This window comes from Protopterus annectens, chromosome 9.part0, assembly GCF_019279795.1.
Source record: "Protopterus annectens isolate FY-2018-M chromosome 9.part0, PAN1.0, whole genome shotgun sequence".
Taxonomy (NCBI): Eukaryota; Metazoa; Chordata; order Ceratodontiformes; family Protopteridae; genus Protopterus; species Protopterus annectens.
This window is the reverse complement of record NC_056743.1, coordinates 1,546,624,918-1,546,651,239: the sequence shown is the minus strand read 5'-3', so window position 1 is coordinate 1,546,651,239 and position 26,322 is coordinate 1,546,624,918.

Sequence of the window (26,322 nt, the reverse complement as noted above, 5' to 3'; positions counted from 1 at the left end):
GTTCTGCAAGGCAACCCTTCACTGTGAACTGACAATCCTCATGGCTGGAAATCTAGATGAAGACACATTAGTGCTAAATGCTAATCCCTCTTGAGATTTCCAGTCCCAGTCAATTCATCTGAAATCAAAATGACACATAGACAATATGCTCTGAAGAAACAAACCAAATGGTGTTTACAGAGGAATAAAGAAACATAATCTTCTAATGCACCTGGCAACACATCCTTTGACTATAAGCCATCCTGTTAGCTAAGTACTCTTCCCTCCCTACTAGGAATCGTCAGTGTGCAAGCAAATGGCAACTCAATCTTGCATGTACAGCACTCTGTGCCCATGAATACAGATAGGTGACACACAGAAATGTACCATATACATTCATGTACTGCTAAATATTCCATACTATTACCAAAACACACACACACACACACACACACACACACACACACACACACACACACACACACACACACACACACACATATTGGCACATAGCTTTGCACAAAACATTATATTCTCCATACACAAATGATGTAAACATAACAGGCAAAACAGTACAATCACATTCTAAGTACACAATCCACTGCACATCTGTACAGCACATATAGAATGGCTAACACAGATCAATTGGCTGCCACACTTGTCAGTGCTGTGTGTAATGCACAGGAGCTATCTCTAAAGCACAAGCTACCTATAGTGAAAGGTACACAAATGTTGCAATGCGAGATCATAGCTGCACTTAAAACAGCACTTATTCCAACTTAACCATGTGTATATGCAATAGCTGGAGAACTTCTGCATTAGTGTACAGACTAGCGTCTGTTTTATCAACATAACATTTTTGGCAATAGCATAATAGTAACATATATGACACTTTTTACTATACAGCTAGCAATAACACTTTGCTTGCTTTCTGCATGTATAAAAGCATTAGTACCTTTGACATAGTCATACAGGCTACAGTTGTAGCTCACAGGAATGAGAACTCATTAATTGAATGAGACAAGTGCAGACATGCTGCTTTTGCTTAAGAAATTAGACAAATGCAAAGTGCTTTGCAGATGCTTCTCATATTGACTGATTTTATGCAAAAATAAATCAGTTGAATAAAAATTTTTATAGGTTGAGCAAGTGACAGAAAAGAGAAAGCTCAACAAATTGAATGTGGATGTGGAATAGTTTGATAATACAGGAATTTTTAAATGGTAAGGATCCCAATGGAATTCCATAGTTACGTGAAAGGTAATCAGAAGCAATCAGAAGCAATGTTTTCAATGAAGGGTATTTTTTTACTCTACTTTCAACTTCCCATTCCAATACATAATATACAGATTAATGCAGGGAAGTGGAGGCATCCTTTGAAAGTTACTTAATTAGAAACAGAATTTTCAGAGGGGAACCATCAAAAAAGGTAATAGGATCTGGCGTAAGAGGTTAGAAAGTGAAGTATGCTTTAGAGTAGCAACAAGAGTACAGTATGAAAGATGATAAATAGTGTAGCACAGTGTCTGCTAGTGGAAACAGAGACTATGAAAGATGATAAATAGTGTAGCACAGTGTCTGCTAGTGGAAACAGAGACTATGAAAGATGATAAATAGTGTAGCACAGTGTCTGCTAGTGGAAACAGAGACTATGAAAGATGATAAATAGTGTAGCACAGTGTCTGCTAGTGGAAGCACAGAGTCTATGAAGGATGATAAATGTAGCACAGTGTCTGCTAGTGGAAACAGAGACTATGAAAGATGATAAATAGTATAGCACAGTGTCTGCTAGTGGAAGCACAGAGTCTATGAAGGATGATAAATAGTGTAGCATACTGTCTGCTAGTGGAAACACAGAGGCTATAAAGGATGATAAATAGTGTAGCACAGTGTCTGCTAGTGGAAGCACATAGTCTATGAAGGATGATAAATAGTGTAGCATAGTGTCTGCTAGTGGAAACACAGAGGCTATGAAGGATGATAAATAGTGTAGCACAGTGTCTACTAGTGGAAGCACAGATTCTATGAAGGATGATAAATAGTGTAGCACAGTGTCTGCTAGTGGAAACAGAGACTATGAAAGATGATAAATAGTGTAGCACAGTGTCTGCTAGTGGAAACAGAGAGTCTATGAAGGATGATAAATAGTGTAGCACAGTGTCTACTAGCGGAAACAGAGAGGCTATGAAGGATGATAAATAGTGTAGCACAGTGTCTGCAAGTGGAAGCACAGAGTCTATGAAGGATGATAAATAGTGTAGCATAGTGTCTGCTAGTGGAAACACAGAGGCTATGAAGGATGATAAATAGTGTAGCACAGTGTCTGCAAGTGGAAGCACAGAGTCTATGAAGGATGATAAATAGTGTAGCATAGTGTCTGCTAGTGGAAACACAGAGGCTATGAAGGATGATAAATAGTGTAGCACAGTGTCTACTATTGGAAGCACAGAGTCTATGAAGGATGATAAATAGTGTAGCACAGTGTCTGCTAGTGGAAACAGAGACTATGAAAGATGATAAATAGTGTAGCACAGTGTCTGCTAGTGGAAGCATAGAGTCTATGAAGGATGATAAATATTGTAGCACAGTGTCTGCTAGCAGAAACAGAGAGGCTATGAAGGATGATAAATAGTGTAGCACAGTGTCTGCAAGTGGAAGCACAGAGTGTATGAAGGATGATAAATGGTGTAGCATAGTGTCTGCTAGTGGAAACACAGAGGCTATGAAGGATGATAAATAGTGTAGCACAGTGTCTGCAAGTGGAAGCACAGAGTCTATGAAGGATGATAAATAGTGTAGCATAGTGTCTGCTAGTGGAAACACAGAGGCTATGAAGGATGATAAATAGTGTAGCACAGTGTCTACTAGTGGAAGCACAGAGTCTATGAAGGATGATAAATAGTGTAGCTTAGTGTCTGCTAGTGGAAACACAGGGGCTATGAAGGATACTAAATAGCGTAGCACAGTGTCTGCTAGTGGAAACACGGGCTAGGAAGGATGATAAATAGTGTAGCACAGTATCTGCTAGTGGAAACAGAGACTATGAAAGATGATAAATAGTGTAGCACAGTGTCTGTAGTAGAAACACAGGGGCTATGAAGGATAATAAATAGCGTAGCACGGTGTCTGCTAGTGAAAACACGGGCTATGAAGGATGATAAATAGTCTAGCACGGTATCTGCTAGTGGAAACAGAGACTATGAAAGATGATAAATAGTTCAGCACAGTGTCTGTAGTGGAAACAAAGACTATGAAAGATGATAAATAGTGTAGCACAGTGTCTGTAGTGGAAACCGAGACTATGAAAGATGATAAATAGTTTAGCACAGTGTCTGTAGTGGAAACAGAGACTATGACAGGTGATAAATAGTGTAGCACAGTGTCTATTAGTGGAAACACAGAGGCTATAAAGGATAATAAATAGTGTAGCACTGTGTTTGCTAGTGGAATACAACAGCAACCTTTACTCATGGAGCTGCAGTCTACACGTATTGTGATTTTGCAGTTTTGGGAGAAGACAGTGGTATTTTTTTAGCTGCTACTCAGGGTAGGACTGAAATACTGTTTTGTAAATATGATGTCTCTGAAAAGAAAAATTAGGTCAATTATATTTTAGACATTGCAAACTCCATGAGCATTTTTTCTTTCTGTACTGCTAGTTATTCTGATGCATGTGTGTATCATTTGATACTGATTGTTTGTTTTACTTCTGATGATATGCATTTGACTAACATGCATCAAGCATTAGCCATATGCAGTTTAAAGAAATGTTGTTAAAATCTGTAAAAGTAATTTTTTGCCTCATGTTGCCAATTCAACAATACAGTTTAATGAGCAGATGATAACTACAGATATTAAGCACTCATTTATCCAAATTCCACAGATGTTTTATAATTTGAGTTAAGCAGAACTGGGTACTTTGATGGATTTGGAAATGCTTGCAAATGAAATAAGTATCAAACAAACAGACAAAAGAGGTAACACTAGAGTTTTACTACCTTTCAGTACATGAACACATGTTTGCAGATGCTTTCTGATGCTATCACATATTGAACTTTCCTTAGTAACTCAAAGAAGCTTTTAGAAATTGATGATCATTGCTCAGAAGGTATTTAAGAAAACATTCCTCTACTCAAAAATAGTTTGAACAGTTATAGCCTAGACAACTTAAAATAATAATTTTGTACTTTTATGGACTACAAAAATGGGTAATTCTTTTACTCTCCCTCCCATTTAATATTTCCCGTTGTGCAACTTAAAGGTTCCTTAAGCATTTAGATGGTTTCTGCTGTCTGTTGTTAGACAGTTAGACAGTTAGTTATATTAGGCACTCGTCACATATTGGAAAAAATATTTTCAATTACTTTGCAAGGGAGTTACAGACATTTACATTAGAAACTCTTATAAATTATTGGAACATTTGATTTCAGTTTCTCAGCGAAGAGATTACTTTTGGGTTTTTTAGATGTCTAAACTCTATACTGCACAAGCGCAAAACAAAAAAAGAAAGGCATCACAAGTATTAGACTAAAAGACCTATATTTTGCTTGTGACATAAATAGGACATGTTGGAGAGACAGATATGTTTCTCAGAGAATTCCCATTCTCTGGAACAGGCTCCCATCCATGTGAAACAGAGCTCCTCCCTGTCCCTATTTAAGTGCAATATGGACCAGTGGATGGAGAATTGGAAATTCACTCCTGATCTGTTGCGTGTGTCTCTGGACAGAGGTAGTCAGTAAACCACCCACATACAAATCAAATTTGTGGGTCATATTTGGATTGCACACCTAGGCTTATGAGGGCCCTAGTGGCTGTTAGCCTACTATACATCTATGAACCTATGAACCAATACACTAACATTGTCCATCAGCATGGCATTGTACCATTGATGTAGTACTTACATGATGACCTTCAGAAACTGGCAGTTTTCCAGCTTCTGGAATTTTAAATTACTTTATCTTTGGTAAAATGTTTTGCCAGGAACCAAAAATATATCCAAAAACCTATGTAAAAAAACCCCAAAGGAACGAAATAATGCTGGTCTGGGCTGGTGTCACAGAGTTCAATCAACAAGTTAAGTGCTTTCATTCCATCAATGTAATGAACTTATTCAAAACTGAAAGTTTAAATCACCTTCTGTGTTTTAAAAACACTTCCTGTTGCATAGCAGATTATATCACCATGCATTCATAATTAATCAATCATTTTTACAATACCCTTAAAGTCATAGACATGTTTTATGTCCATATATTAAAATACTTAAAGTACTTGCTATAATAAATATAAATTTAAAAATACAAACACACTTTTAAAAATACTTATAAAATTATTTAAAAAATTTCCTAAATTAAGTTATGTTATCGACATGTGTATAACATTACAAGTAGTTAAAGCAATATATGAAGTATATTAAAATATATACAAACATACATGCAAATATTTCAGGCACGGGCATTAATGTCCTTCTAGCTTGCCAATATACCAAAACACTTGTTCCCATAAGGCTGTTGTTAAAGATATCTAAACTAGAACTTGCTTTAACATAATTTTGTACTCTGTTCCATGGATCAGCTACTCTGCCAGAGAACCAATTAGTAGACTTCTCATTCCTATAGTATCTTCTACATAGGCTGTCTGATGATTCTCTCATATTTTTTGATAACCCCAAACAGTCCCAGAGGTGGTTATCTCTAAATACCCTATATTCCTGAATAAGATCTCCTCTTAGATATCTTTAAGAGACACTGTACCAGTTCAGATATTTTAATCTTTCATAATAACTTAAATTTTCACATCCGCAGATGCCCTTTGTATATTTCCACTGTACTCTTTCCAGTTTACTCATGCTTATTTTCTTATAGGGTTTCCATATTGTTATTCCATACTCAAGTTTGGGTCTAATGTAACTAATAAACGGTTTCATAATTTTTGATTTCCTAGACTTTATAAATCTTTTTAAATAACATATAGTTCTGTAGTTATCATTAACCAGTTGGTTGATATGATTAGAAAAACTCATAGCTAAATTTACCCATATACCCAGGTCTTTAAATGAGTCTATAGTTTCAATCAGTGTGTATTGTATTAAATATGTACCTTTCAATTTGTATCCCAAATCGCACATGCTTAGTTTTTGATGTATTTATCAGCATATTATTCTCCTATCCCCCAAATGGTCAATTTAGTCAGGTTATTTTGCAGACATGCCTGATCTGTAACGCGTGTAATCAGTTTACCCAATTTCAGGTCATCTGCATATAGACTGTATAACACCTCAGATGAAAACGTTAGGTCTGAAATATGCAATCTAAACAAGTGAGGGCCTACGACAGACCCCTGAGGGACACCCTGACTGTAATCAATGATTTCAACTGTCCAGTTACTGTATACTTGCCATGTCCTATTTGTAAGCCATGCAACTATCCATCTTATCAAGAGTACATCAATACTTAGTTGTACTAAGTTATTGATCAGTGTTGTGTATGACCCTGTCAAATGCTGAAGTTAAGTCTATATAAATTACATCACAGCACAATTTTTCATTCATAGCTGTTGTTTTGTTGTTATAGAACATCATGTTACAGATGGTAATAGAGCTATATTCAACATATGCATACTGATATATGGTTTCAAGTCCCAACCTATCTAGTTCTGACAATAACTTATCCAATATTACCTTCTGCATTATTTTTCCACAACATGAAACTAGACTTAAGGGTCTGTATGACTCTGGGTTTGTCCTACTCCCCTTTCCCTTAAAGACAGGTTTAATAAGAGCATGTCTCCAGTCTTGATGAATCTCCCCATATTTATATGACCTAGTGAATAATAGATATAATGGTACCGTAAGTTCTTGCTGAAGTGTTCTCAGGTCATTGTGACTAATTCCATCTTCACCCTGTGCTTTGTTTGGATCCAGTTTGTGCAGTTTTTTTTCAATATAATCTAATTTGATTCCAGTATCTGTGGTTACCTGGATGTCAGTAGGACAACTTATCACCCCTTTTGTGGAGCCAAACTGTTTTGCCTAAGATTTTGCAAATATATCTGTAATCTATTGGGTCTGAGAATAAATTTTAGAATCTGCACACAGTTTACCAGTATGTGTGTCTTTACTCCTTCCACATGTTATGTATCTATAAAAAATTTTCCTATTATGCTTGATATCTTTATATAAATTTTCTTCAATTTTTTCTTGATCTTGTCTCATACTATGCTTAATCTGTTTGCCCAGCTGGTTTATTTCAGTTTTAAATTTGTAGTTCTATCTCTCTTCCATTTCTTATATTGTTTGTCTGTCACCTTAATCAGGTATCTTGTTCTTATGGAAATATATCCCCCTGATGTTGTATGCCTAGATCCTGATGTTAAACATTTTTTTTGATTTTTTTGCACTTAAACAATTTCTCTTTCAAAACTTTCCACATTCCATCTGCTGTTTTTCCACTGAACACCTCACTCCACTTAGTTTTACATAGCGACTATGCTTCCATATAATCTGTAATTAACTTTCTGTGTATTGGTTTAGATTTCAGTTTGGCAGAATTATCTAGTAGCAAATTAATCTTTATAACCTCATGATCACTGCACATCAACAGTGGTAAATCTTGACTTGAACTAACACTAATTTTTTTAGGAAGACAAACAATGTCTAGTATGTTTTTCCCCTGGTAGGTTTTTTTTACAATCTGAAGCAATTGTTGTTCCTGAATATATGTTGTGAATAATTTCCTTAATAACGCGGTTGAATCAATATTAGTCCAGTCTGTTTCTGGTAAATTTAAGTCCCCAGCTAATATTATTCTTCCCTTCTGCATTTCATGCAAGAAATGTATGAATTCCTCTAGGTCATCAGCACTTGACTTTAGTGGTCTATACACTCCAACAATTGCTATATGTTCTAAGGCTGTATTTATTGTCACTGTTACACAGTCTATAGTATTGGTGTTATCACTGAACATGTAACAATCATAGGTCTCACAATTGTCTTTAATCCCTGTCATAACACCTTCACCTGATTTTTTGTTAGAATGTCTGTTACAGTAAAACATTTATATCCTGACAGAACTGGTTTCCAGTCATTGTTCTTTAACTATGTTTCACAAACAATAATAACATCAAATTTGTGGGAACGTATGAAATTTTCCAATAAAAAACTTCATTATTAATGCTCCTAGCATTAACAACCATCAGGGATGCATCAAATCTATAAACTGTTAAATTTTTAACCTGGAAATATTGCTGCTTTGTACAAAATAAATTAATAGAAAACAAGACATTGTTTCCATGTAGTTATTTACCCAAAAAGTCTTTTCACTCACAGCGACCTGACTTATATCTTCAGCTAGCTATCTGAATATTCCTTTTTTTTAAACTCCAAAACAACTAGGTACTACTCATTTAAAGGGATATGTAACTGGTTTCAAAATCCTTTCCTGACTATTAATTTATTTTGTACAAAGCAGTTAAAATGATATTGTAACAAGTATCATATTCTTCTGCTGATTGTTAATACTTTGTTTCTAAAATTTAAAATAGTTTTTCCCTGAGGAGCTTTTCTCCCCTGGTCTCTGCTGAAAATGAGCCTAAAGCTCAGTCAGACTAACCTAGTTAACACAAATGTAAAATAAATAAATAAATAAAATATCTGCTGCAAAAATTCTCTTCCCTGATCTTGACAAATGCATGCCATCCTGTCTGAACACATGTATGCCCAAAACTAGGCATGGATGCTCTACACATTTCCATTTTTTAAAACAAGACATTTTTTCCATGTAGTTATTTACCCCAAAAATCTTTTTATTCACAGTGACTTGACTAATCTTTCTATAGGTGATTTGAGAAAAATAAGTTCTAACCTCAGTACAAACTATACTATCTAAGAGGGCTGTCAGTTCCCTACTAACAGTCAGAAAGTCCTTGTGGATTACATCATTTGTACCGACATGAATAAAAATGGATCCATACTTATTTATTATTTATTGACATTTGTTGACCGGATTAGTCCAGCTGGGCTTTTGGCCCATTTTCAGTGGAGACCCGATTAGAAAAGCTCCAAGAATTACAGTAACAAAAAAGAAAAAAGTAATTGAATTATACAGTGTCAATAAAAACATATTACAGATCAAGAGATTTAAAGCACTTGTTATACAGTATTTATAACATTCAATACATACTATATTAAAGCAATTGAGTTATATAGCAACTATAAAATTCAACACATAGGCCTAAGCACATAGATTATATTATTTGGACAGCCATGAGATACCAAGCAAAAACAAAAATAGAGAGAGAGAGTTATTTACATATTTACAGGTAAAAAGTTAGAATGATTTTCAGGAGTAACTAAGAATATGGAGAAGAATTTAAGAGTATAGGAATACCAGAAGTTCATTGATATTTATTTGTTAACAGACAAAGAAGGTCAGATTCACTATAAAGTATACCTAAAAGTACTAGAGAGGAATTTAACAATACATAAAAGAAATAGGGAAGAAATATGCAGTAGAGAAAAGTGTAATAATATGAGGTATAAGTTCATTGATCTGGGTGAGCTGAGAGAGGAGAGGGAGCGATCAAGTTGTGGTGGTACAAGAGCAAATTTTGAAGCTAAGTAGATGCAGTTTGAGTTTTTCTTTAAAGTGAGCAGGGTGGATAGTAGAGCATATGTCTTTAGGAAGTTTGTTCCAAGTTTGGGCTATAGAGCATTTATATAAGAGTTTGCCAACAGCTTTTTTTGGTTGAAGTAGTTGTTGGTTTGAGGTACGGAGAGCACAAGCAGGTTTATACATAGAGATGAAAGAAGAAAGAGCAAGACAAGATGATGGCTTGTAGAGTATAGAGTGTAGCATTTGCAATTGTGTAGACAACAGTATGTGAGGGAATTCTAGCCAGTTTAGGGATATAAGGGCTGTGAAGTGGTGTGTATTATGTGGAGAGTTTGTGATGAATCTTGCAATCTTGTGGTAAGTTTGCTGGAGTTTATTTAAGGTTGTGGTCTGAATATTAGTGAACAAGGGGCGGCATAGAGAAGTAATGGCAAAAGATAAGCTTGTGCTAGGAGGAATTTAGAATTTGGAGTAAGAAATTTTTTATTATGATAGAGTAGGCCTAATTTTTGGTTAGTCTTTTTTATGCAGTGGAGGTGGTGCTGATTAAATTTGCGTTCATCATCGATGATGACTCCAAGAAGTTTAGAGTGAGCATCTGGCTTTATAAGAGTGTTATTTGAGGAACTGATTGAGAAGGGTTTTTTGAGGTGAGACAGTGAGTGAGGGAGGAATAATAAGAGTTTTGTCTTTTTGGGGTTAAGGATAAGTAGGTTATCTATTAGCCATTGTTCAGTAGATAGGAACATTTGCTGAGTAAGGGAATGAAGTTCTGTGATGTTGTCAGAGATAGAGATGTGGGTAAAATCATCAGCATATTGGATGAAGGAGAATAGTTTACAAGATGTATGGAGGTCATTGGTGAAGATATTGAACTCTCTCTCTCTTTTTTGTTTTCTCTTGGTATCTCATGGCTGTCCAGATAATATAATCTATGTGCTCAGACCTATGTGTTGAATTTTATACTTACTGTATAACTCAGTTGCTTTAATATACTTTGTACTGAATGTTATAAATACTGTATAACTCAACTGCTTTAAATATCTTGATCTGTAATATGTTTTTTATTGACACTGTATAATTCGATTACTTTTTTCTTTTTTGTTACTGTAATTCTTGGAGCTTTTCTCCTCAGATCTACACTAAAATGGGCCAAAAGCCCAGCTGGACTAACCCGGTCAACAAATGTCAATAAATAAATAAGTGCACAAACACACAGGCAACCCAGTTGACTGCGATGAGAACAGAACCCCTACCTATCTAAGTACACAGACTATAGAAGTCTGTAGTTAAAGCAAGTTCCAGTCTGACTTGGAGAGTGTCAGACAACACTTTATAGGTGATGACATCTGCAGAGTCTGGTGTGGAGAAAATGGTAATTGCAGTGTCCTACATGTTGGTGTAAAACCCTCTCTGTAATGTCAAGCAAGTGCATGCACACACACTAAAAAAGTGATAAGGGTTGGGGTAAGAGAAAGAAATAGATAAATTTAGTACCATTATATGTGACATATAATGCATTATCACAATTATACAACTATTTTATTTGAAGTATTACATTTTAGTATACTTTCTAACAACTGCAAACTATAATTATGGCTTGCTCAAAGTAATCCTTGCAATGAGCATATATTGCGCACATGCTTGCTCCAATTATACAGATTACAGTAAACACCAGGATATGTATGCCAATTGTATAGATTTTAATTTATGTAATATTATTAAAGACTTACAGCATTGTATAGTTGTTACTTGTGGTATTTGAACCCACAATCTCTGACTACAGTCTTATACCTAACTTTTAAAGTCAGTTTGTGCTACAGACTTATGCATGCATACTTGCTGTCATAGTTAGGATATGCATGCTTACTTTGCTACTACTGTATAGAAAACTTTTTTCTTTAACTTTTAAAGCTAGAATAATACTTCTATTGTGCTGCATACATACCACTTGCTTCCCTCTGTCTCTCCAGATGATGAGCATGAGCTAGCCTATTTGCCAATATTTCAGATTAACTGTAAAAAGAAAAGAACAGAAGAGCATTATACATACCAGTTTTGCCTATATTTAGATTTCTATGTGTTATAAATCCCCTTTATTAGCATATTTAGAGAAAAAAAAACAGATAAATTTAGTGCCATTATATGTGACATATAATGTATTATCACAATTACCGTACTTCCTTACATTAAGGTGTTCCATGGCTTGCCTCACATCTTCTATTTTTGCTCCTGGCAAGCATAACACTATCCAATGTTCATTATCTTCTCTGCAAATATAAGTATCAGTTCCTCTAATAATTGAATCTTTAATTACAAGAATATCTTTGCTGACCAGCTCTGAAGAATCTTCAGCTTCTAATTCAATAATATCTGCTCTATCAGTTGTTATAATGGATAGATCATCATCACTATTAGTCTTATTAATCCCATTGTTTTCTTTGTGTATTAAGTTCTTATCCATCTGGCATTGTACATCCGCAGCTTGAGTCATGTAGTCAACAGCTGTCTTTCTCTTCTTTTTTCTTATAGTAATGTTCTTCAGTCCTTCCACGTTCAGTTTTGATTTCTTCCTTTTCACTTGCCTCTTCCCTATTTTTCCTACATTATCTTTTGGAAAAATGATGCATTTTTCTGTAGACTGAAGGTTTTCTGATTGAAGAATATTATCATTCCCTGTAACCTGTGTGTTATATAACAAAGTAGTGTCCTTTTTACTACATATTCTCTTTCCTTTACAGTCATTAATCAGTTTATTTTTCTTTCTTGTTACTTGTGGATTTCTTCCTTTCTTTTTTTTTGTTTATTTCTAAGTAAACTGGATCCTCAGATTGCTGAATATTTGCATCCAGAATTCCAACCTTGTCAGGGGCATCATCTTGTTTCATAGGGGTTGAATGATCTTTGCAGACAATAGATGCATAATTTCCTAAATGTGTTCTATTTGTTCTTTGCCTAACATTATTTATCTCACCAGTCCAGTCATTAATATATGAAACAACAGTTCTCCAAGCCATGCCAATTGCACAAGTGTCTACATCTAGATTTACTTCTAATGATGGTAAGCAAATCCTCCAACATTTTACACAAGGAACACAGATCACCAGTGTTATCAGCTGTTACTTTTAAATATGCATAGCATTTATTACACTGTACAAGATATTTGTGCATTAGCAAATGATTCATTTCATACTCATTTAAGCAATCCATATTCAACTTCAAACAAATAAAATATTGTAAAAAGAAAAGAATAATTAAAATCAGTTACCACAGAATTCAAAGAGAACTTAAATCAACTTCTATGACAAAAAATCATGTGAGCAATATGCAACTAAATACTAATGTAAGTACAGTAAAGTTGTTCTGACCATACAAGTTCTACAAGCCAGCCAAAAGCTGTAATTCCTCACTATCACTCACAGCCGCCCTTCTTTTTAGCAGTAAAGATCAATAAATCACAAACCAAGGTAGGATTGTTTAGATATGTTCAGGAGTTTCCTCTCTGCAGTCTGTGTGAATTTATAGCTGTCTAGGCCCCTTGAGGTGGCTAGACCTTGCCTGTCTAAAACCTATCCCTTCCTAACAACCAACAGTGACATTTAAGGTAAAAACAACAAAATATGAATCAAAGTAAATCTTGTTAACAAGCTATCCCTTCCTACCTACAAACAGTGAAAAACTGTGATAACAAATAAATTATAAATTCAAATAAAACTTCTCTTACCAGTCAGCTCCACAGTAAATTACAAAGCAAGGCAGGATTGTTTACATAGGCTCCAATTTCCTCCCACATTCCCAAGATATGCTGCAGGTGGATTGGGCATTCTAAATTCGCTCTAGGTGTGAGTAACACGAGCAGCCAAAAGGAGAAGAAGATGAAGATTAAATTTATATAAATGTACTTAAAATATTTTCATTAGTATGTTTCAAATGTTTACTTGTTTAAAATGTGTTTCAATAAGGTGCAATTGTTTTTAAAAAGGAAAAGGTTGCATGAGTATTTATATAGATATAGTAGCGCCATGTTACAGTTTAGCTATTCTAAGTGCTAAACATGCTGATTTTGTCATTTAACCCTAGGAGCTGGGAAGCATCAAGCAATAATTGCCAATATAATTCACTATATTCCAGCCTAGCTTCCCATGGTCCACCTCGTACTAATTTTTTTTATATCATTTTCCCGTTGTTGTACAGGATAATCATAGATTTGGAGTAATCTTTTAAATCAACCTTAAGGTTTATGTTAACTACTCATGAATTTTTAAGAATGGTCTGAAACTTGCTAAACCAAAACAGTGTAAGAAACTTCTCTGTGTGGAAGATTTTCAGTCCATATATTTCAGTTAATCACTGTATATTAATCAGATCAGCCAATAGTAGTAGAAGTAGCGAATGTAAACTTGTCTTAATTCAAAACAAAACAAAACAAAAAGTAATAATAGAAAATATATAATTGTACAGCATTACTAAGTATTCAAAAGTAATCCAAGCAAGGCAGGCATTCTGTTTCCAGTCGAAAATCCTTTATTAAGTACACAGACAAGCGATCCAAGTAAAACAAAAATAGAGTAATAATTTCCTCACAAGCTTTTTAAATATATATATACTTTTTATCAGGCATGGGAGTGGTTTATTGTGCTGTAAAACAAAGTGTTATTGGTACACATGTTAAATTCACATCCCTTCCCCCATCAGTGTGACATTCGAGCTGGTCCTGCCCTACTTAGTAGCTGTCATAATAATATATAACCCTTATGTACTTTAAAACCCTGACAACCTCTTTTATAATTTGGTAAATAAGTAACTGGTTAGCCTTTGTCAATAAACACATTTATAAGTTTAGGAAATTCTTTTTGAAATGTAAAATCATTAGAGATCAATCTAGACAACCTAATCAGTTGCCCTTTAACTAAACTATGCTTTTAATAAAATGGGAGATTACTGCTAAAGTGAAGGTAACGATCTGAAAAGGTGGACTTTCTAAATATATTTGATTCATACTTCACATCCAAGCAGTTGATAGAATCTGTACCCACTTTACTGGTAAATTGTAAAAATTGTTTAGTATTGTTAATTTACCTTAAAAATGTAATCAACTTTTGTTGTTCGCCTATCCAAATCATAAAAATGTCATCTGAAAAGTGTAGATAGGTCTTAATATGTAGCTTAAACAGCTGCCAATACCAGACGATTATGGGCAGGATTCAATAAACCCTGCTTGCTAAAACTGTGCGTTCGTCACAGTGTGATGTGCACATGATAACATGCTGATTTGTATGCAGTAACCAGCTCTACAGAATGTGTAGAGCCATGTAAACACTGTAAACATTGTGGCATGCTAATTAATGCATAAGCAGCTGAACTGTATGTTAATCAACCAATCCAGAATTTTGGAGCTATTCAACAAGGTATAATGCAATCATATACACTTAATGTGGTTTTTTGCCTTGTAGTCCAGAACTTATTGGAAAACAGCTGCAGAAACTACACAGCAAAGAAAGAATGCTAGGAGTTATTGCTGCTCTTCTGCATATGTATGTGCAACATGCTCAAGTCTATGCTGCTGTTGCTTCTGACAGACATTGGGTTAGGAGGAAAAGGGTATTTAGACCTTGTTTAACTTTTCATGGTCTCCATGAGGTGGAAATAGTGAACTTTACAGGGAGAATAGAGACACACTCCAGGAACCATTATTGAATCCTCAAATGATGTGGATACTCTACAAAAGGGCCTTACAGAAACAGATGCTTGGTGCCAGAGCCATGGGCTCAAGCTCAATGCCAAGAAATGTATAGTTATCCCCTTTGGGAAAAAAACATGTACCTGTGAATTACCATATAGGTGGCAGTACACTAAACACCCAAAGTGTGATAAGAGACTTAGGGACACAAGTGGACAGTGGTCTCACCTTCGATAACCACATTGCCACAACAGTCAGGAAATCCTTCTATGTGCCACACCTCATCACTAAGGGCTTTTCATCCAGAAAAAAGGAGGTCATTGTCCCACTGTACTCATCCCTCATTAGACCCATTATAGAATACAATGCCCCGTTTGGTATGTACCTCTCAAGACATCTGCAACAACTGGAAAGGCCGCAGAAATACCTCACTAAAAGAATCACAGGCCTAAAGCAGATGCCCTATGCTGACCGCCTTAAAAAACTCCAGCTATACCCTGTCGCATATCGTCTACTCAGAGGCGATCTCTGCTTAACATACAAGGCCAGGTCAAACCCAGAGCTGTTGAACATGCTACACTTAAAGAAATCCCAATCTCTCAGAGCCACATGCTCCAGGGATCTAAACCTTGTCATAACAATAAACAAAACATGTTGGAGGGATAGGTTCCTGACCTAGAGACTTCCCAGATTCTGGAATAGATTGCCCATACATGTCAAGCAGAGTGCCTCTTTGGCCCTCTTTAAAAGGAACTTTGATGATTGGATGGGAGAAAGAAAATTCACCCCAGGGATCACGTCAATCGCCCTGCTAGACAGGGGTCCAGGGAAGTAAATAGTGTGGGAAGAAATAGCCAGGGAATTGTTATGGCTAGGCTTGTATAGGCCCTAGGGCTGATAGCCTAGTACCAACCTATGAACCTATGAATAGCAAGGCCAAAGCAAGCTTAAAGTTTTCTTGGTGAGTTCTCATTTTCTTGGTGCTCACTGATTGCTCAGCACTTGACAAACTGCTCTGTACATGACACATTACACAGCCTCTCAGTCTGAATTGTCTCAACTGACTAATTTAAAAATATAACATTCAGTTGTTTAAAATAAATTGTTTTTCTGTCAATCAGCTGTTTAAACAATTTCCTAGCAAACAGGGACATTCCAATGACATTACTCACTGCTCACCTGAATCTCCACAGTTTGTACTTTAGAATGTCCGTCTCAAACATGAGCAGTTAGAACTGTGTCAAAGCAGTGACCAATTCTTTAAACATGTTTTTTAAACAGGAAAACACTCAACATTTCAAAACTTATTTACATTTTCACACTCAGGCATACTGGCATACAATACAAGTTAATCTAAGAATATTCACAAATCTCCTGCCAGACATACTAACACAGATGACAGTGTTTTCAGTTTCTTCACAAATCAACATTTGACTTGACTGTCTTCTGTAATATATATTTATGCAGTGCATTAGACAAATACATATGTAACCTTGAATCCAAAACATAGAAGCAAAGTGATCACTTGTACAGAGGGCGGGGTTGTGGGGAGAGTGGGCAGAAGACCAAGGCTGGCACCAAAGTAGTGAGTGTGTGTAAGTAAAAAACACAGGCAGGCAGGAATAGGTTCATAGTTTCATAGGTGTTTACTAGGCTAAAGACCACAAGGGCCTTTTTAAGCCTAGACATGCATCCCAAATCTCTGACAAGTTCTAATAAGTGTAAGCAGGGGCTTGGGAGATGAAACATTTACTAGCTAAGGCCTGGGAGATGAACCATTTACAGGTTACCTGTGTCTATTATAGACATAGGTGCCAAACCAAGGGATAAATTTCCTGTTCTCCATCCAATTGTCCAAGTCACATTTGAATAGGGTAGGGAGGAACCCTGCTTTAAATGGATGGGGAGCCTATTCCAGAGATAGGGCAATCTCTGGGATCCATACCTGTCTCTGCAGCAGGTTATATTTATATCATGGGCAAGGTTTAAGTCTTTTGAATGGGTAATTCTGGTGCTGTTTGTTTTGCGTATATGCAGGAGGTCCATCACAGTGGGGTCTGACAATGCCCTGTATGTTAGGCATAGACTCCCCTAAAAAAGCCTGTAGGAGACAGAATACAGGGATAGAACTTTGAGGTGGTCTGCATAGGATATTTTACTTAAGCCCTGTATTTGTTTAGAGAGGAACCACTGTGGACATTCAAATTGTTGGATATGTCTGGTTAGGTACATATCAAAGGGTCATTGTACTCAATGATAGGTCTGATGAATGTTAAATACTGTGGCGCAATGACTTCCTTGGACTTAGTTTATAAGTTGTGCAACATAGAATGATTTCCTCACTACTGTAGACACGTGATGGCCAAAGGCTAGATTACTATCTATGTGTGCCCAACTCCCTGACTACTGGGTCAACTCTAAGGGGTGTGTTGTCAATATGATAATTGCCAGGGGTGGATAACTTCCCAAAGAATACTATTATGTATTTCTTGGCATTTAATTTTAGTCCATGGCTCTGACAACAGTTGTTTGTCTGTGTCAGACCCTCCTGGAGAACATTTTTGTCAGTGTGGGATTCAATGACAGCTCCTAATTTACAATCATCTGCAAATTTAGTCAGCCAGAGACCACTGGCATTGGCCTTGACTTCTGAGAATTAAATGTCAAAAAGGAGTGATCCAAGGACTGATCCAGGAGGGACTAAACGTGTGACTGGTCTCTTTGTAGAGGTGGTCTCCCCATTTCTAACTTCCTGGGTCCTGTCTGCGAGCCAGTTGGCTATCCACCAGGTGACACATGAGTTTCTACCTAACCTCTTGAGTTTGTCAATGCCACAGGGTGGTATTGTGTCAAATGCCTTGACCAGGTCAGGATAGACAGTGTGAACCATTTTGCCCTTATACATTGCTTTGGTGACCTTCTCAAAGAAGTCCACCAGGTTGAGTAGGCACGATCTGCCCTTGACAAAACCAAACTGGGTTGAGACCAGTGTCTGGAATGTAGATATTATCAAATGGCCACTGATTCAGGATTACCTGCAACTCTCATTAATGCCTCAGGTAGCTGCTATGTGTGTGGGGTCTGTATGGGCACTCTGTGAAATGTTTGTGTGAGTGTCTGCATGAACACAGCCAATATGTGTACTAGCAGTATGTCCTAGCATGGCAGACAGGTGTGAGCCATACATGATAGAGGTATAAGTTCAGCATTATCACTCCTGACTGCGAGAACTGCCTCTGCCCAGAATTGCACTGGCATGTCCAATGCCATGGTCAGATGTGCTGATGCTAGCTGAATGTGAGTGATGTCTGCTGGAAGCGCTCTCTTTATGACTGATCCCAAGTTCACAACCCCATAGCCTACAATGTCTGGGTGTGGACACCTCAACCACTTATGGAACAGTGGAACTAGTACCACTAGGGCACAGCCATGTCAGCTAACACCAGATGATGTTGTGGCCCTATGGTCACATGGATGCTGTCATCCTCCCAGCAGACATTCCATTACAGACATTGCCCATTCCAGTGTGGCATTCATCAGATCCATTGAATTGGCCACATGGTGGAGGCAGTCATGCACATCAGATTGTGCATGTAACCCTAAGCATGTCTTCAGAGGCCCTGGTGGGACATGCCTGTGCCTCGATGATGACCCTACATATACACTGTGTGGCACATAATGACAAACCGGCATCAGATGGAGGGCAGACAACAGGCATCCTTTGAGCAACCACTGTGTGGCACCTCACTCACACTTTGGCTATGGGCAGACTCAGCTGGCACTGAAACCCCAGCAACCACACTACCGTGATCAACTGTGTCATCCTCAAACTGTCCACTATCTGAGGGCTCAGTGGAATAGGTATATGTAGGCATACTGACTGTGTCCGAAGTAAATCCAGGGGATATGTGAGTCACAAATAAAGTGTCAGACTGAGCCTCTGCACCCCCTGACTGTCCCTCCATTTGGCTGCCACCATCGTCATCATCATCATCATCATCATAATCAGAGCTTACCGATATGTCATCAAGTAGTAGAAGTCCTACACTTCCACTGTCAGGATCACCTGTGATAATAAGCAACAAACACAGGAATGAAATTACTCCTACACTAAATATTAACCCAAACTATCTGAATATAAGGTAACACTGGTCACACAATTTCAGATGCTACAGCAATACAGACACTCATTACACACTTTCTACACATACCAATAATATATCTAAATAATGTTTGGTAATAAGAAAATAAATATTTGCTTATCACTTGCAGGTGTCTCAACACTTTGCATGGAGGATGGGCCTGGAAGAAATGAAGCAGCAAAAGGATTGCAATTAATTATCACAATGTAAATAGCATAGGTACGGTGAATAAACAATTGGCTATATACCGTGTAAGAAATAGCTGTAACTGAAATTTGTCTGAACCGTCCCCACCCCACCACGTGTATTGCATCCCTTTCTTGTGTAACTATGAATTATCAATAGATACAGACATAAAACATGTATCAGCAAGCAGTAGAAGCAAAATTATATATCTTATTCTACAAGACAATATAATGTTGGCATATTTAAGCTTACTTGGAATCTGCTCCCTGGACACACTTGGCCTCCCAGCCACATCAGCACCATCATCAATCACACAGTACAAAGGCCCCCATGAGCTGTTGGGATCTCTGACAGTGGACATGAACTCCTTATTTGGTGTTAATGGTGGTTTGGTAGCAGGACCACCCCCTGTAACCAGCTGTTCTCTGACAACTGCAGCCATCTTCCTCCATGTTGATGAAATCATGTCAGTGGCCTGATGCTGCATCATAACTGTGACCACAGCCAGCAACTGAATTAACAACACTGACTACCTGGTTCCACATGTCCTTTCTGGCAGTCATATCCCTCCAGCCTCTTTCTAGTAGGAAGACTCCAAGGGGCTTCAGAGTCTGGATGATGACCTCATTCTCGGCCTCACTAAAATCATTTTTTTATGGATTTGCTGTCCTGGGTGCTATAATCCTATGTGACATAAAACAGAGAAGGACAAATCCCATTAATAGCATATAACTAATGTATTTTTTCCAAAAAATAATCATGATGTATACCATTGTCAACATAAAGCACTTGAAAAACACTTCTCATTTAGGACAACAGAATGGTAGGTTGTCCAAGTTTTGAACAAACCCAGGAACAGCACATAAGTAAATGCTTTATGTTTCCCAACAAATAATCAGAGGCTGTGCACCCACTGTCAACATAAAGAACTTGAAATGCACTTCTAATTTAGGACACCAGAATGGTAGATTGCAGCACCCCACCCTTCAACACAAATGTAAAGGTCCAGACAAACACCACCATTCTGTTAACATTCCTATACTGAAGCATACAATTATGTCATTCATTCCTGGATAACAGTATTGCTAAATAGTCAAGAATGCAAATTAGGAATACCAGTCAATTTTCAAACTGTCTCCACCACTGCTGTGGAGGCTGCCCTTGGGCATCTCAGAAGCCTAAAACCACTGTCAGTCACATGTACAACCCCTTGCATTTTATGAAAAACTTACAGTTTTCTGAAATCCCATGTGAAATTGCAAAAGAAATGGTAAGAACATACTTGTGCTGTAAGCATAACCTCTGTATCTTACAAAATGTAAATACCTGCAAAGACTACCTATGCCAACAGTAAAGTATAAGACGTGCTTACAGATCAACCTTAATTTCTCTGCTGGTTATATAATTACATTTCTAAAAGGTTACAATCTAAATGCCCTTAAATAATAGATACATACCTTAGCAAAATAAATGTTTCTCTGCAGAGAAATCTTCAAAGAAATACAGATGTTTCTGTTTTGTTGAATCAAGTCTCCTCACCTTCAAGTTCCCTAGCTACAAGGTTACCTTTTTATAGTGTAGATCCAGCCTTCTGAGCATTGTGAAGATATTAATGAGGTGTGAGTTTATTAGAATTGCTGAATACCAAACTTTTGACTTTATGCAGCAGATGTAAACCATTGTTAGGTGCTGGTGGCTTGCAACTGTGAATTATTAGTGTGAGTGAAGGAAAACACAATAGCAATTCAGGCACTCTTCACTGCAGTGGGTGTGTCAGGGATGATACCCTTACAAAGTGTGGAACTAACTTCATTGAGCTTTTAAATAAATCAAATACCACACGTATATTTTTTGGCCATAATAACACGTCACCTGCCTTTGGTAAAAACTGTTGTTCACTGTTTATGTATTTGTGTCACACCTTGAAAGAAAAATGATAGCAAATGCACTACAGATTGTATGTCTGATATAAAGCAGAGATAAGGGAAAAATGACAAGAATACAAAGAGAAGACAGAGCTGCATTTTTGCAAACATATTCATAATTGTGTGATCACTCATTGCACTAAATATGTTAGCCACATATGTACAACCAAGAATGTCCAACTGTTCAGCCCCAGAACTTGAACCAAAGCATCAAAGGCGGTGGTGTTTCTATATTCATAAAGGATGCGCACACCTCCAGACTGGTAGCCCAACAAAACACATCAGAGATACTTCAGGTGCAGCTAACATTGGGTAAGACAGAGATTCAGGTCATAGCCTGCTATAGGTTCCCAACAATGTCCCAAGACTCGCACTCCACGTTCCTAAGCAAATTGGAGAATATTAGGGTCCAACCTAACACTCTCATACTGGACGACATCAACTACCCCACCATTAACTGGGAAAACTACTCATGCACCAGTACACTTTCCCAACATTTCCTGGAATTCATTAATTCAAATGCCCTGGACCAGCTTGTTCTTATCCCCACTAGAGGTAGCACCATCCTTGACCTGGTCATTACTAACATGGGTGACTGTTGCTCTACACCAATAGTTAACTCCTCCCTGGTTAGATCTGACCACAATCTAATCACCCTGGAAATCCACACCCCCCCTCAAAGGTAACAACCATGAAAAACCTCTCCAAAGCTAATTTTGGGCTCCTAAAAACAGAGGTGGCTAACTTCATGGCACCCATGCAAATGGAGAATAGTTGCATGACTGCTGAAGCATACACCAATGCACTGTACAAACATGTACACAAATGCATGGATCTCGCCATCTGCAATAGAAGCAAGATGCTCTCCTCCAAAAAAAGGAAGCCAATCTGGTGGTCTTCTGCCATAAACAATCTCTACAACAGAAGGAGGAAACTGATGCGGAATAAGGTGAAGTCCCAAGACTGGAAAAACTCCCTTATCAGCCTCAACAAAAAGTTGAGATCCCTCATCAAATTCTCTAAAGCTAGCTATGAAAACAGAATTGCAGCAGATAGTAAAGACAGCAACAAGGCCTTCTATAGTTATATAAAAAATCTCCATGACAATACCTAGATTTGATCTGAGCTACTGCACAATGGTACCTCCTATACCAAGCCAACAGATATTGCCAATATACTGAACGACAGATTCAGTGCCAACTTTACCCCCCTCTCTCCTCCCCCAAAGGACCAATCACAATACCAGTAGATTGCCAGGCACCCAGTATTACTGCTGCACAGGTTAAAACAGCACTGTCCAAGGCCAAGTATACAGCTTTCATGGGACCTGACAATATCCCTGCTGTGTTCTACATGAACTACAGAGTGAACTGGCATCTCACCTGTGTGGCCTGTTCAATCACAGCCTCATCTCAGACTTCATCCCTACTGAATGGTGCACTGCTACAGTCATCCCTCTCGACAAAGGAGGAGCGACTACAGACCCTGGGAACTATCGCCCCATTAGCCTGACAAGTCTAATATGCAAAGCTATGGAATGCATCATCATGGACCTAATAAACAAGGATATAGGGAATCTCCAAAATCTGGATCCCACACAGTTTGGTTTTGTGAAGGGTAGATCATGCCTGCTCAACTTAGTCGACTTCTTTGAGTCAGTCACTAGAGTTGTGGATGAAGGCAAGGTGGTTCATACAGCCTACCTTGATCTGGCCAAGGCGTTTGATACCATTCCCCATTCAGGAATTATAGAAAAACTCACTAAGCTAGGCATCAACCCCTATATCACTAGGTGGGTTGTAAACTGGCTCACAGATAGAACCCACAGTGTGAAAGTAATGGACTGCCAACCAGTCACGAGTGGAGTCCTAAAGGGTTCGGTTCTGGGTCCTCTCCTGTTTGGTATCTACTTCTCTGAAGTCCAGGCCAACACAAAGGGTCTCTGGCTGACAAAGTTCTCAGATGATTGCAAGTTGGGAGCTATTATTATCTCTCCAAGTGATGTTGACATCCTACAGCAAGGTCTCACTGAGACCAAGGACTGGTGTCAGAACCATGACCTTAAGCTCAATGCCAAACAATGTGCCGTCATCCCCTTTGGGAAAAACTCAGTTCCCATGAATTACCACAACGATGGTAGTCCTCTGAACACAGAAGGTATTGTAAGAGATCTGGGAATGCAGGTTGACAGCAGCCTCTCTTTTGACGACCACATTGCCACTGTGGTCAGAAAGTCCTTGTATGTGGCACATCTCATTACAAAGGGTTTTGCATCCAGGAAGAAAGAAGTCATTGTCTCCCTCTACTCTTCCCTCATTAGGCCAATCATCGAGTACAATGCCCCATTTGGCATGTACCTCACTAGATACCTGCAAAAACTGGAGAGGCACAAACGTACCTCACAAAGAGGCTCCAAGGCCTTAAACACTTGTCCTATATGGACAGACTTAAAAAACTCCAACTATTCTCTGTGTCATATCACCTACTTAGAGGCGATCTCAGATTGACATACAAAGCCATGTCTGATCCAGCTCTGTTAGAAATGCTACATCTAAAGAAATTCCAATCCCTCAGCACCACACACTCCAGTGACCTCAACCTCATTACCACAATCAACTGACTATGCCGTTGGGACAGGTTCATAACCCAGAGACTGCCCTTGCTATGGAAAAAACTTCCCATACATGTCAAACAGAGCACCTCACTGGCCCTCTTCAAAAGAAACCTTGATGAGTGAATGGAAAATAGAAAATTCACCCTGGGGATCACTCTAGGGGGTCTACTCAACAGAGGCACTGGGAACTAAGGTTGGGTGGCATGATGTCAGGGTAATCCTATGGGCTAGTTTTGTAAAGGCTCCAGGGCCATTAGCCTAGTACACACCTATGAACCTATAAACCTATGAACTTTTAATACTGGATATGAAATGTGAATTGCCTGTATGCACATGATTTGATTGGTATTGCAAAGTTGTGTCTGTGGCAAAGACAGATAACCCACTACAATTGTGTTGTGGAAGTGCAGTAGTCTGATGGTTCAAATCCAGAGCTTTCTAATTGTTTAACCTTTGTTCCTTTTTTCATCCCTTTTTTTCTCATGTGCATGGCATGTAACAGAGCGCAAACATGGTTAGTTGCTTAAAAAGTGAAATTTAATTTCAGTCATACTACAGAGTGCAAACTCACTTAGCGGCATTGTGTGTCATCAGTAGTCAGCAACATGGATGGTAATGACTGCAGAAATTCCACCTGTTACCTAACTGTCTCTGTGGCACAAGCGGTAAATTCATTAAGCTAAAAAAGAAGAGAGAACATAGATAAAACATGGTTGGAGTCCCACTGTAGTTATTTTTAATGAGGAAGGATCAAAATATGTATTTACGCAAGTAATACATGTTCCCTATTGTCTTTTACATTTGCGTGTTGCCTGACTAGTCACAAACAGGGCTTACTACTTAAGGAAAAAAATTGAAAAATATAATTTGGTTTAACTTCCTTTGCGCAAACTGCCTCAGACACAATGCATGGCTGTCGGCACTCTGGACAGTAGTGAGTGTGGAAAACACTTGCTGCCCAGCTTTCCCTGTGGCACCAGGTATAAGTACAATCAGTTTATGGTCAGAAAACAGGTGTGCTATGGCTCAAATTCTGCATACTTCACATTTTTAGTAAGAGTGTCCCACTGTAATTTTTCAAAAAGCTTTGATTATAAAGGTAATAGATATATATAGCAGGTTGATTGACAAAAACATATCAGTACTGCATGCATACACATGCTTTTGTATGCATCATATGTGTTACGTGTGTAACTGATTTAGCATGACAGTGATGATTATGTAATAAAATATGGAGTTTCATATCTGTGATGGATACAATAGTTTACTGACAAACATCTATACTCTTCCCATAAGCCAAGTATAACTGTAAAACAGACTGCATTGTGAGGTAAGTATCATAGCTCCAAACTCTGTTAATAAAGTCATGTTAGTCTATCCATTTCCAGTATATTGTCAGACATTAGTCCTGCATCACACTTGAGAATGCATAAGCCAGGATCTTTTAATGTCGCACAAATACAGACCTAATCGAAGCACAGCACCAGTCACTATTTAAGCTGTATATCTGCAATGACCATGGTTGGTAAGCACATCTTCTGTAGCAATGATGAATAATCTCCTCTGTGGAAACAGAGAAGCTTCTGAGACCCATCCTTGATTGTTGTGAGATAGTCCTTAGGGACACTAAACACTTCTTGCAAGATTTGTATGTGTTTAATAGACAGAATTTTGTTCCCAATGACTCTTTATTTGTTACCTTAGATGTGGTGTCATTATTTACAGTGATCCTGAACTATGAGGGCATGTAATTAATCAAAGCATATTTGATTGAGAATAGTGGTTATGACATCAGACAAATTGAACTGGTTTGTTTGTTTATTGAGGTTGCCCTTGAAAATGACGTGTTTATATTTGATGGAGGCTATTATTTACAGAGATCTGGTGTAACTATGGACACTTCTTGTGCCAATAGCTACACCAATATGGTCTTGGTGCAGTGGGAGAGCCAAGTGTATTTTACTTCAGAGGGATATAGTCACCTTATAGAATTTTATCGTTGTTTTGTGGATGACATATTTCTGGTAGGGGTGGCACGTCTGATGAGCTTGGAAGTTTTTTGACATTTTGCACACCACTACTAGTTTTCTCAGATTTTCTGCTAATTATTATAGTTCAGCCATTGATTTTTTTGGATGTTAGACTTTACTGGGAATCAGATTCTACCTTTACTACTAGTTTGTAC